The sequence below is a fragment of the Gadus morhua genome, chromosome 2, assembly GCF_902167405.1.
Source record: "Gadus morhua chromosome 2, gadMor3.0, whole genome shotgun sequence".
Taxonomy (NCBI): domain Eukaryota; kingdom Metazoa; phylum Chordata; class Actinopteri; order Gadiformes; family Gadidae; genus Gadus; species Gadus morhua.
In genome coordinates, this window is record NC_044049.1 from 11,431,878 (window position 1) to 11,436,877 (window position 5,000).

The following is a 5,000-nucleotide window of genomic DNA, read 5'->3' on the forward strand; positions in this document are numbered from 1 at the left end:
ACTGCTTTCAGTAACTCTTTTAAACATATTTGCACTGGGAGGAAATAAAAACAGAATAAAGTGCAAAAATAATCTGTAGTAATGATTATGCTGCCGCATTGCCACAAATTTTTTTGTGCGTTTTTTTTAAGTGTGCCAATTATTATGCTTCCACGTGCCAGTGGTGGCACGCGTGCCGAGGGTTGCCAACCCCTAGTGTAGGCGTATTTGTGTCAATATATGTGTGTGTTAGTTGTGTGTGTTGGTGCGCAAAATGTCTGTGTGTGTGTGCATATCTAGGCATACGTGGACGCTCGTGCGTGTGTATGCTTCTCCCCCCCCCCCCCCCCTCTTTACAACCTTTGCTCCAGCCCATCCAATTAGAGACTATCTGAGTACTTATACCACAACTATCTGTTTACTATATATCTACTTATAATATAAATGTCTGTGTACTTATACTGCCATTATCTCTGGAGAGAACAGAGGTCATTCTGCTACAGGTACAGATGGAAGATAAGATTGAAAGAATACAGAGACAGTGAGGTACAGAGGGAGGGAAAAAGACAGAGGTAGAAAGAGATACAGTCACAATTCAGAATCTGATGGGAAGTGAAGGTAAGGTAGAGAGAAAAAGAGAGAGAGAGAGGGAGCGAGGGGAGAGATAGGGAGAGGGGGGCATGGAGGGAGAGAGAGGGAGATAGAGCAATCAGAGAGGGAATAGATAGAGGTAGACTTGGTGGGATCAATCCATCAATCCTTTATTGAACAAGTTAAGAAAAATTCTTTGAGATTAAAAATCTCTTTTAAGAGAAAGAGATTAAGAGATTGAGAATGGAGGGACCGAGGGGGAGAGAGAGCAAGAATGACTGGATTAGGATTTCAGAATAGGTGACATCTGGTTAAGGCAGCAATGAGAGCAGTCACCAGTGTGTGTGTGTGTGTGTGTGTGTGTGTGTGTGTGTGTGTGTGTGTGTGTGTGTGTGTGTGTGTGTGTGTGTGTGTGTGTGTGTGTGTGTGTGTGTGTGTGTGTGTGTGTGAGGTAGGGTTGCTAATCCTAATCCGTTAGTGAATGGGGATGCTGACCATTAATGTCGCTTTTGTGTCAACGTGCTGTCTGCCAGTGCATCAAACATGACTGCAGACAGATTGAGGTTGGGTTGGGTGGATCTGGGTAGAGTGATGGGGGGTGAGGGGGAGACGAGACGAGACGAGACTGAAAAGTAGAGATCTGGGGGACAGGAGAGGATGAGAGACGAAAGAGACAATGGGGCTGAAGGGGTTAGGATTAACCACACGAGGTTGAGTGCATTAGTGTGCATTTGTTTGTGTGTGTGTGTTTGTATGTGTGTGTGTGTGTGTGTGTGCGTTCATGCTGAAGGGATTTCAGGGGGAGCTGACCCATAAAAAGAAGACACACCCTGAGTGAGAGTCAGATGTCCCATCAGCCACCTCTTCTATTATTCACAACTCCTACAGCAAGGGAGAGAGGGAGGGAAAGAGGGAGATTTGATTTAACACTCTTTATTCACACCACATTTAACTCAATGAGAATGAACAGAGACAGATAGAGGGCAAGAGAGAGACCAGTGGAAAAAACATAGTGAGATTTGAAGAGAGAGAGAAAGAGAGATAGAGAGCGAGAGAAACGACAGGACTCTTTAATCCTGGACTCCATTATTCATGAATTCTGAGGAGGGAAGAGAGAAAGATTCTAAATTCTCCCTCTGCCCCCATTTTGTCTCGTGTCATTGAAGTATCCATGCAGTCTGGTGTGCATGCACGTGTACGAGTTTGAGTGTGGGTAGGTTACTGCATGTGTGGTCACCAGGTGTCTGTAGGTGAACGCGTGTGTATGTAGGTGAGTGTGCATGTGAAGATGATCAAGCATATGTGATGACTATCTTGAAGTGTGTTTGAGACGTGGAGGCGGGTGGTCCAGGTCCATGTGATAGAAGGCCTTGTAGCAATGTCCATGTTAATAATAATAATAATAATAATAATAAATGAAATTTATATAGCGCTTAATCTGGTACTCTAAGACGCTTTACATATTGGCCTATCAAAACTATGTAAGACAGACTAGGGATAAAAGAAAAACAGAGGTTAAACTTGAAGAATAAGGTGGGAGTTAGGTGGGGAAGGCTATTGTAAAAAGGTATTGGAGAGACTTTGATGTGGGAGGGGAGTGAATTCCAAAGGGTGGGGGCAGCAACTGAGAAGGCCCGATCACCCCAAGTCCATCGCTCATTCCGTGGAACTTGTAGCAGGTTGGCAGAATTGGACCTGAGGAATCGGGAGGGGGCGTGGTGATGGAGGAGGTCGGCAAGGTAGGGGGGGGCTAGGCTGTTGAGGGCCTTGTAGGTGATGAGTAAGATTTTTGATTCTGTGTTTAATTGGAAGCCAATGGAGTTCACGGAGGACAGGTGTGATGTGTTCTCTGGAGCGGGTACCAGTGAGGAGGCGTGCAGCTGAGTTCTGGACATATTGAAGTTTTTTGAGGACTTTGTTGGTGGTGCCGTAGAGAAGACCATTGCAGTAGTCAAGCCTGGATGAAAATGTTAAACACCACCTCGTGGCTGCTACACTTTAACTGGACACCTCCATAATAAGGATGCAGATTGGTGATTTTGGAACCAATTTAAGTCCTATTTTGAGTACAATGAAACAGAATTAGGTCCAACATGCTGCCATGTAGGAGATCTCCTTGAGTGTGCGTGGTGATGACCTGCGTAACCTGTGCACATTGGTTTCTCAATGCACAACAGGTGTGCAGCCTCACCCAGCCCCAGAGTCCAATCAGTGTGACTCGGGCCAGGTGAGGCTAAATGCTCGTTCATGCTCCTGGTGATAACGATTCCCCTCGTCAGTGATGACGCTCATGCGCGTTCCCGACCGTTCATGTGCCCCGCGTTCGGAATCTAAAACTTTTCCACAGCAGGTTTTTTTTTCCGATAAAAACCAGTCAGCACTAAAAATAACTTAGGTAGGATCAGTTTCAAGTTTGACGGCTTTATTTCCTTGTAGCCTATCACCTACTATCCTTTTGCTTTTATTTATGAGAAACACATTTTATTGCCACTGTATGGAAGCCCTTATAGCCCTTGCCCTTATCCAGAGCTGGTTTACCAGAACACAACGTTTAAAACATAGAAAAGTGGATGCCAACAGACGGTTACAACGTCAATCAATAGCAAAGAATGTGATATGATGGTTGATTATTTCATATTGAGTAAAACTTTCATGTTCCGCCATGTTAATGCGCGTCACTAGTAAAACATACGTCACCAACTGGGTGGTGCCTCTGTTATCAAGATCTGGCCCCAGTTGCTGATCGGAAGAATCATAAGAGCTTCATGAGGTGTCGTTCACGAGAACTTTCTGAGGTCGTGAAAATGTTTTCCCGATAATTCCCAGCGATATGAACGCGCCATTAATGAAACACACAGATATAATACTGTAAGCTATTAATATTTACTGTGTCATTCAAAGATACAAATAAATAAATACTTAATTTAACTCACCAACTCTAGGTATATGTATACATGAATTATATTTCTAGTATTTTACTCTCGTACATATATACATTCATTTTTCACTCTATTTAATTGTTAATTTATACAATTCTCAGTTACCAGTCAGTTACCACCATGCCTTTTATGCATGCCCAAAATTAAGATCGAAAAAATGGAAGCAATAAAATAAATTAATTCTTTCTACTGTTAATCTCTCTAGCTGTCACTCCGAAATACGAAATTGTTCAAATTAGAATTGTAATAATTGTAAATTAACCTGGAATTAAGTTAAGTTGGATGTTGGGTCGAGTTTACTTCAATGCTGAGCATTTGGTGTACACCTTTATCCAAAAGGTCTTGTCACTGTGACACAGTCTATACTTTGTATGCAGGCATTGGGACCAGTGGGGAATCAATCTCGTAACCCTGGCAGAGTTATGCCAGGAATGACAGACGCCAAGTAAAACAGTCACACCGGTAGGGTTGTCTAAAAATCCTCTAGTTTATTGAATTTGATAAACGTTTCATTTTTATTTGTAAAACATTCAATAAAAAATTATCTTCACTTTTATTGCTTGTCGTCGTCTTCTAGGAGTTGATCTGATGCATAATATTCTCCCGAAGCGCCCGCACAAGGTCGGCCATGGCTAGATATTAATAAGACAAGGTTTTACTTTTAGCTTGTAGTCATAGTAAGAACATACACATGTATACTGGTTATCTAAAAACAGACCCAACAAGTAGAGATACATTAGCCATACAGGAAGTAGAGGACATAACCAGGGACAGGCTGCTCCAGGGAACTACAGACACACACACACACACACACACACACACACACACACACACACACACACACACACACACACACACACACACACACACACACACACACACACACACACACACACACACACACACACACACACACTGTAAGATATTTCCATTGGTTTTCCATGGATGGAAACAGTAACTAGCTATGCCTGTGTGTGGGTGTGTATGTGTGTGTGTGTGTGTGTGTGTGTGTGTGTGTGTGTGTGTGTGTGTGTGTGTGTGAACGCTAGTGTGTGTGTGTATATTTGTGTATTGCATGTGTACATGGGGATGGCTCTTAATCAATTAATCTACTTTTAGGACCCAGTATAATTAAAACTACATCAGGGCCTTTCCCCCGCTAAAATATCTGCTGACATTAAATGTCCACAATTTTTCATTTTGTTGTGGAGCCCACACAATTGTCCCTGGTCTGTCAGCAGCATCTGCATCTTTCACCTATCCTGACACATCTTCCAACCAGACTGTAGTGCACATTGGTAATCAGGTAGGACTTCAGAGAACTGGCTGCATGTGTGCATATCTGCATATGCATTTGTGTGTGTGTGTGTGTGTGTGTGTGTGTGTGTGTGTGTGTGTGTGTGTGTGTGTGTGTGTGTGTGTGTGTGTGTGTGTGTGTGTGTGTGTGTGTGTGTGTGTGTGTGTGTGTGTGTGCATGTGCAAATGTGTGTC

General features: G+C 43.1%; 1 protein-coding gene across 3 annotated transcripts in view; it reads right to left on the reverse strand.

Annotated features, from left to right (window-relative positions):
• Positions 1-3,972: 3,972 nt before the first annotated feature.
• gng13b (guanine nucleotide binding protein (G protein), gamma 13b) overlaps positions 3,973-5,000 on the reverse strand; it is a 13,155-nt gene continuing 12,127 nt past the window's right edge. For all 3 annotated transcript variants that reach the window (XM_030349424.1, XM_030349416.1, XM_030349408.1), the window contains one exon: positions 3,973-5,000. This exon is cut by the window's right edge and continues 1,989 nt beyond it. The gene's annotated coding sequence lies outside the window, so the exon portion shown is untranslated.